Source organism: Sturnira hondurensis, unplaced genomic scaffold, assembly GCF_014824575.4.
Source record: "Sturnira hondurensis isolate 20B ecotype Veracruz unplaced genomic scaffold, ASM1482457v3 Scaffold0003090, whole genome shotgun sequence".
Taxonomy (NCBI): domain Eukaryota; kingdom Metazoa; phylum Chordata; class Mammalia; order Chiroptera; family Phyllostomidae; genus Sturnira; species Sturnira hondurensis.
This window is the reverse complement of record NW_028075721.1, coordinates 6,721,535-6,730,585: the sequence shown is the minus strand read 5'-3', so window position 1 is coordinate 6,730,585 and position 9,051 is coordinate 6,721,535.

Here is a 9,051-nt window from a genome sequence, read left to right as displayed (position 1 = left end):
ATTGGAAATTATCTTGAAAGGGTTGGGGAAGAAGAAGAGAGAAAGACCTTACAGATGGACAGCAACTTAAATCAAGTGCCAAGCACAGTGGCCTGGGAGGGGGGTGGAGGTTGGCAGGGTGCTAGGTGAGGAGAAGGGCTTCCTATCCTGTTCCTTGCTTGTGCGTCTCTTACTTGTGCATTGCTCCCAGGTGCCCTGGCAGGAGTGACCAATTGTACTTTCCGAGATTCCCTGTGCCCCATCACAAACGGGGCATAGTCCAACTGCTCTGTGTGGATACGTATGTGTTAATGTCTCAGCTGAGGGCTTTTTAGCCCTGTCTCTCCCGTCACTCCCAAATAACCCTTAGTCACGACATCAGAGAAAACTCGCTCTATTTGCATGAACATCCAATATCATTTCAGTTGTTTGAGAGGGCCTCTAATTTAAAATGTATCTATTTAGTATGTGTGAAAAAGTATTTTCTCTGAGAATCATTATTTCAAGAGATCCTATAGAAACACTTAGTCCTTACTGAGAAATATAGGTGCAAATACCACTGATCCTTCACTTGGGTACAAGCCTCTTTCTCTGTAGAGTAAAAAAAGAGGAGAAATACACACTTGGGACAGGATTTTGACAGAAAGGCTTGGGTGAAAAATCAAATGTACAATCACAGGGCACATGCATATTCATATGCTTGTCATCACATAAATGTATAGAGGTAGCTATTTTCTAACATATGTAAATATAGGGTGTTTTGACAGATGTGACAGAGATGTATACCTATACATTGATTGCTATCAGTGTTTTTAAAACTAGTGTGATCGATGCTTATTTGCTGCATTTCATTATTTTTAGTCAGAGTGTACCTGAGGAATAACTCTGTCTCGTTTTTAAAATAAGCAAACCATTTTACTTTCCTGTTAACCTCTGACAGTGCAAAGTAAAGCGATTCGTTAAATGCATAGTCTATGATTATTTATGAGATGCTAACGAAGTGTGTGATGTGCTAATTATTAAGAAAATGCGCATTTGGAACACCTCCAGGTGTCTCTCTCATTCCCCATCCCCCCCCCAGGGGAGTTACTTTCCCTCTCCCTCTGAAAATCATTAAGATATTTTACCTTTCCTTCAACAGACTAAAATAGGCTTAAGGGTAAAATTCAAAAAGCTGTTGTTCGTTTCAGTTTAAAAATATATGGGAAAAGGACAAGAAACTAAAAATTAAAGGGCGTTCAATATGATGGGAAATTCCTTGTTCATAACACTTTTAATTCTTTTTTAAAGTTTGTTTTTTAAAGTTTGTAAACAGTCTGACCATAATGTCATAAAGAGGCAAAAGAAACAACTCTTCTATCAAATTTTTGTACATCGGTAGTGGGACAGTTACTTTAAATTCATCTTTGTGTTTATTGTTTCAAATCTCAGGGCTACACAGGTAGGTTTTAATGAACACCGCCAGTTTGCAAGTTGAGAGAAATGGTAAACTACGCTTGTTAAAGTTCACACGACAATGGGTGTGGCTTGCTGAGAGTGACAATGGTAGAAGCAGATTGATGTGGACCCTGTGCAGTGAGCCTGGGACTTGCCTAAGATCTTTATCATCTCACACAGGTCTCCGAATCCCGCCAGGCTGGTGAGGTATTTAGTGCCCTCCCAACCCGGTCACTTACGTCCACCTTCGACCATTCTGCAATGCTTTTCACACTCTCAGTGGTCTTTCTGAAACGAAGTGGTTATCGTATCGTTTCCAGTCTTTGCTTAAAATGCTTGGATTGTTTCCCATTATTCTCAGAGTCCAGGTGACACCTGTAAGTAGCCGCCAAAGTTAAGTGTGGTCTGACTTCTCAGGGTCCCCAGTTTTACCTTGGGCAAAGTCCTTCTCCCTCTGCTTCCCAGTCCCCTGCTCTCCTTGGTCACTCACTTTTTGGACACTCTGCTGCTTCACGCTCTGCTGTTTCCATCCCCTGCAGAATTTTCCCCCATCTTTGTCTAATAATGCTTTCGCGTTACACTATCGTTTTCCTCACATAAACCACCCTAGATTTTTTGGACTTTTAATAAAAGTTCCAATTATATGTACACTCACAGCCCCTATCATGCATATTTTAATAATAATAATTTTTCAAATCGTGTTTATTGCTCTGATGAATTAATGTTTGTCTATCACATTGACTGTAAACTTCATGAAACCAGAGCCATGCTTGATTTTATTCTTGATTTCCACCCCTATGCTGAGCAAAATATCCGAAAGATGAGGAAGCATGAAGAAGTATTTGTTAAACAAGAGCATACATGAGTAAAAGACTGAATTAATTAATGAACCCTTTTCTATGGTGGGCTAGTAGTATATTTTAGGTATTATAAGCATTCTCACCTTTGTTTTTTTTTTTTTTTTTGCAAAGGAGAATGTATAAAATGTCAATTAGAAACAGATATCCCTACTGGATATCAATATTGAGTATTTTTAGATGCAGAATTCATATAAAAATATATCTCAGAGAGTTGTTGAGGGTTTTGGTAGAAGTATGCGTGGTAAATACAGAATAAAACAAAACAAAGGATGGTCAGTACACATTTTATGGATTTTTTGAAAGTTCAGGCTAATCAGAGCTTAGGTTTCTTTACGGAATGAGAGAGAAAACAAACGAGGTTTCAGGATAAAAATATGAGGCCCATGTACTGACAGCAGGTTTCAGTGAGAAATACAATCTTTTAGATTCAAGAATTTCCCGTTCTCTCAGTATAAGAAATATGTGACATTGTCCAAATGGGTAATATGGAGCAAGAGTTCTACTAAGAGTTATACCAGAGAAATTCAAAACAAAGGTCATGGGTCAAAGGTCAAAGTACATACAGTAGCAATGTTCCCTGTTCCTTGAGCTCTGGGAATATTTTTCTGATATCTTTCCAGTAAACCAAGAGTCATCACGGCACCATCTCGCAGTCTGTTTACGAACTTTTGTTTCATTGATTTGATTGCCCTTTAACCAGTGGTTTGACTGAATCAGCACATTGTTTGATACCATAGACCTGTTAGTGCCGCCAACTGTCGAACCATTTAGAGCACGCATTTCCCTAGCCAACACGTTTCATGGTCAGACAGGGCCCGGAAAAATGTGGGATAGAAAAAAACTCTCTGAAAAATATTCATCATTGGCTTTGAACAGCAGCAACATCTAGGAAGAAGTCAAGTTTTTTTCAAGCCTTCCACACTTAGTGTCACCTTCTTCTTCCCCTCAGTAATGGCCTTGGACGTGCTGCTTGGGTACTTTCTCACTCCCGGTCTCAGCCGGCTGAGAATCTGCAGAGGGCGTGGCTGTGAGTTTCACCCCAGAGAAGATGAGCCTGCCATGGGCAGTTTCTAGGGGAAAGAAGGGAAGGGGTAACTCACTGAGTACTTGAAACGTGTAAGCCAGTGGAGATAATGCACTTATCTTTAAAAAGAGAAAACAATACTGGAAGACAAGTGCGGTGGATAGAAAAGTACCTGCAAATGTGAATATTGGAACACTGCGACTAACTCCCCGGGGAGTGTTTGGTTGGCCGGGAAAGATTGACAGTTGTAATTAGGCATAGGCTCAGAGAAAAATGGCAAGTTATTGGAAACAGATACATTTACACAGCGCTGGGGAGAGGCAAGATTTGATAAACTTGGACTGGATAGCAGTCCAATGGATTGATAGCAGTTCCCAGCTGGTTTTTGAACACCCGAACTCAGAGGTCCGAATGCTGGGTCATACCGCTATTTCCCATCTGTGTTGTCCTGAGCAGCTATTAATCTTTTTCTTGCTTCATGTCCCTCATTTGTAAAATGAAGATGATAACAGTATAATAATACGGCTTCATTCATAGAGTTGTTGCAAGAGCTCTGTTGGATTTTGTTTGTAAAATACATACACATGCTTATCATAATGTGTGTCCATAGCNGCCTGGGTAGCCCCCACTCTGCTAAAGCCACATGGCTCTCAAGCAGCCCTCTCTGAGCAGCAGCTCCCAATTCTAGCCTAGTTTTATCCACCACTCCCTTCTCCCTGGCCCAAAACTTGGCCACAGCTATTTAACATATCTATGAAACCAGTTAGAGGTTATAGATATGTTAAATGACCATTCCAGAGGTTAGCTGCAAAACTGTTGCTATGCAAAACAGCTCTCAATGGCCCTGCTCCATTCGTCCCTTCCCCCAACTGACACCCTGGGGGCTAGGGGGGGAGGACATCTCAATATTTCCTCCAATATTCCTGTACACCTTGAGTTCTGGACACCATTCCAAATCTTTTCTGGGCCCCCCCCGCTGGCTGCACCCTGTATCAATACTGTGTGGTAGGTACTTGAAAGTTGCTAAAAGAATAGGTCTTAAAGATTCTCACTGCTACCACAATGACAAAATAGTAAGTGTATGCGATGAGCCACGTGCTAGCTCACCTTGTTGTGGTAATCATTTTACAATACATACATGCATCATAGTTCCACTGTAAACTTACACGGTGTTGTATATGTCAATGATGTCTCAATAAAGCTGGAAACACTTTTTAGAGTAAAAACCTCAGGCGCTTGTTAGAACACTGATCACTGGGCCCCACCCCCCAGGGGCTCTGATTTGGAGTAAAATTGAGAATTTACATTTTTAGCAGATCCCTAATTGATCCTGATGATCCTTGTCCAGAAACAATACTTCGAGAATCGTTGTGCTAACGAGCTGTTTTGCATTTTTATCCTGAAGGTATTGCTACTGGCAAATGTTCATTTTCATCAGACTCTGCAGGAGCATCAGGGGATTTCTAATCTCCCTTGGACCCACGTCTTCAAGACTTTGTAGACTGCCTTCCTAGGACAGCTCAGTCCGCCCTCGTCCGCAAACAAGTCACCTTGTTCCACGAAATCCTCTTCCAGCCCCGGGCTCTCAGAACACACTATCCCTAGAACGTTCTGGTTTGTTTTAAAATATGACTAAATACAGCAACATAAAAATGCGTTCTGCTATTTTACACATGAATCAACCAAGACCACCTTCTCTTCCCAATGTCATCTAAAAGTGAGCTGCCTGATTTAGCAAGAACCAAGGGCGGTTTCACTGCGAGCTCATTCCCACAAAAGCCCCAGGGATTTCCTCCTGCGTGAGAACTCCTGATGACAATCAGGAGGGGGAAAAGTAGCTTTTACGGTTAGGTAAAAAGTGGTGTCATTTACTTACTTCTGTATTTCCAGAATCTGGAGAAATGTGTAGCACATAGAACAGGCTCAAGAAATATTTGCGAAGAGAATCCTCGAATGCACGCGGGGCCTGATCGCCCATGTTTGCAAATTTCAGCAGGCCCTTTACACGGTGTATCAAAGTTAGAATCCCCCAAGCCCACGTCACTAAGTGAGTCTGGCTGTAAGGAACAGCTTTATGGAAACCCTCCCCACATCCTTCCCCTTTCTCAGCTTCCCACTCACACAGATGCTTCCACCAAGTACACACGAAGAGGTCAGTCCCCGTGCTTCCTGGGTGATAACTTGAGAATCAGAAAGATGAGACAGTCTGGCAGCAATCTCAAGTATTCCGTTAAGTATGTTGAACGGTCCATGATGGAGGTCAGGGGTCCGACTTTTGTATACCTTTAGTCTAGGTCCCAAATGCAGACCCTAGGGCAAATAAATACAGGTGGGGATGGTGTGAAAGGAAAGGAACCAGCCTTTCCTTGTGTCTGTCTGCTGTTGGCACATTGTTTTAGTATTTTTATTTCTCATAAAAATGTGTGGAGGAGGTATTTCTAGCTCATCACATTAATAGGGACCCTGAGGCTGAGAGACGTTTGGTAGATTCATTTCAGTCACATAGCTGTACAGTGGAAGATATGAATGAAAAGAATAAGTAGGTTGCAAGTGGATTTCTGCCACCTGTGTCTTAGCTGGTATGGACAGACCCTCTGTCTAACAGATTATGAATGGTGAAAAAATAGGCAGATCAAAGTATTAAGTGAATGAGTTTGTTCACGGAAAACCCTCTATGTTTATGAGAAATACCCTAGGGATAGACACAGTCCTTAAAATTTAGGGGAACAATATTTTTTTATCTTTATTACAGGCCCAGTACTCTGCCAGTGACTCAGAAAAGGGAGATGAGTAAAATTTGATGAAGTCAGTGAATGGAGAAACCCTACTCATAAAAGAATGAGATGTTATAAATAAAATAAAAGGCAGAAATGAAATTGCGAAGGGGGGAAATGAAATGAAAAGGCAGGGGGGGAAAGGAAGAAAAATACCAGTTCGAAATCTTAAAAACATATATGCTATGTAGCAGGGGTGTCAAACTCATGTTCACCAGGGGCCACATCAGCTTTGCAGTTGCCTTCAAAGGGCCGAAACAATTTTAGGACTGTTTAAATGTAACTACTCCTTAACTGTTAAGGAGTTGAAATTACATTTGGCCTTTTGAAGGCAACTGCAAGGCTGATGTGGGCCCAGGTGAAAATGAGTTTGTCACCCCTACTATAGAGTGTATATAATTATCTATATAATTGACTATTTGTGTGAATATAATAATTAACTTTGAATTAAATAGTTAATGAGAGATATGGTGATTTTAAAGAGAGTAGTGAAGATTCATCCAGAACTTTACTCAAAAAGACAAAGAAATATTTAAAATAAAAAAGGATGGGAACGTTGGCCCAATGAAGGATCAGTTGAAATTTGCACACCTAGCAGGTGTTTTAGAGAGAAAATCGCAGAAAGGGTGTAGAAGCCACACTGAGGAGGGGATTTGGTCAGCCTTTCACCAGGGAAGGAAGGCACTGGTCCTTAGCTCAGGGAGCCCCCCCGAGTCTAGTTCAACAACAACAAGAAGAAATCTTGGCCTAGACATCCTAGCAAAGCTGCAGATGACTAAAAATCTTAAATTTTTACAGGATGTTCCAGTTAAGTAGAATAACAGCAAACTTCTCATCAATAATAATAGGTATCAGCCCTGGCTGGTGGATTGAGCTCAGTGGATTGAGCGTGGGCCTGTGAACCAGAGGATCACGGTTCGATTCCCAGTCAGGGCACATGCCTGGGTTGCAGGTCAGTTCCCGGTTCCCGGCAGGGGACGAATGAGAGGCAACCATACATGGATGTTTCTCTCCCTCTCTCCTTCCCCTCTAAATATAAATAAATAAATAAAATATTTAAAAAAATAATGATAGATATCAGAAGAGAATAGAATTGTTTTTAGAGCTGGGGAAGAATAAAAGACAGGTTAAAGCTTGAAAACTAATTGAATTTTCAAAGTTAGCCAGAGGAGATCCATCCAGAAATTTTCACTGAAAGAAATGTTAAATGATCAACCTGAACAGTAACACAAAGAAATTCAGAAGCAAGTCTGGTAAATTAGAAAAGAACTTAGGAGAGCTAAATGCACTAGTAGTTTTTGTGTTTAAAAAACAGCTAAGCCCTGGCTGGTGTAGCTCAGTAGATTGAGCTTAGGCTTCGAACCAAAGGGTTGCTGGTTCGATTCCCAGTCAGGGCACATGCCTGGGTTGCAGGCCAGGTCCCCAGCGGGGGCCACATGAGAGGCAACCACATATTGATGTTTCTCTAACTCTCTTTCTCCTTCCCTTCCCCTCTTTCTAAAAATAAATAAATAAATAAAATCTTAAAATAAAATAAAAAACAGCTAAAATAAAGTTCTAGATAACAATAGCAAGTAGACATTCCCCAATGCTAAAAATACGCTACAATGACTTGTTTTGGTCAAGCTTAGAAATACTAAGTGAATGGGTTTGTTGGAAAAATTTGTAAGTGAATGTGTTATTTAATGCAGGTTATTCTCTAAAGAATAAAAATTCAAACTTTTAGAATCTATAGATAAAAATAAAAGAGAACAATGAAATTTTAAATTAATGGAAAATATAGGAGAAAACAGTGAAGGCAAAGAATGATAAAAAAAAATTCTAGTGTTTGGTGTTTTCAGTCTAAATATGCAAGCAATTCTAAGTATGATTAGAATAGGCCCTGGCTGGTGTGGTTCAGTGGATTAATTGCCAGCCTGCGAACCAAAGGGTTCCCCTTTCAATTCCCAGTCAGGGCACATGCCTGGGTTGTGGGCTAGGTCCCCAGTAGTGTGGCACATGAGAGGCAATCGCATATTGATGTTTCTCTCCCTCTCTTTCTCCCTCCCTTCCTCTCTCTCTCTAAATAAATAAATAAATAAAATCTTGATTAAAAACACATAGAATGATATTACTAATTAGGGCCAGAAATGCTCTGGTTTGGATTTTAAAATATACAATATGTTGGTGTTTATAAGAGACATAGTATTGTGCTTTACAAGAGAAGATTAAAATACAGGGTTGAAAAAGACATTATCTGTGCAAACACTAAGCAGATATAGCCACTGTGACAATATTAATATCATCATGATTGAATTTTAGAAGAGAGCATATTATAGATAAGGGATATGAAAGTTCTCATTAACAGTAAATTTATAATTAAATTGTTATATATTTATAAAATAGAAATACTGTTCCTAGTTAAGATAAAAAATATCAATATGGATAAAGCTATATAAATGCAGTGCATTTAGGAAATAGCAAAATACTGTGTACAGTATTACATAAACTTAAAGCAATCAAAATACTGGTAATATGCTTATACATGCTTAAGAAGGATAAACACTAAATTTAACATAGTGGTTATCCTGCAGACAGGGATGCTGATAAAAACTTAATGACAAAAAATTCTAAAATGCACTAATAATATCTTAGAAGTAAAGAAAAACAAACATCTAATAAAATATTCAGGGATAAAATAAGAAAATCTTTTTTAGGGTCTGACAAGTTTTGCATATGACAGTGTATGTGCGTGCATGTGTGGATAGTGGATGGGGTAAGGACGCAGTTGCCATTTGAATCTCTAGCATGTGTCTCGCCTGAGACTAGGACATCAGCCCATAATTAGCAATCCAGGCCACTGGGCAGAGGAATGGGGAAATCAATATGCGAAACTCCTTTCTTGAGAGGTTCGAACTCTCAGAGGCAATGAGTTGAGCTTTGCTGAGCTTGTTCAGCCCTTTGCTAACCCTCCTCCTGCTCTGATTAGCCTCAGGGG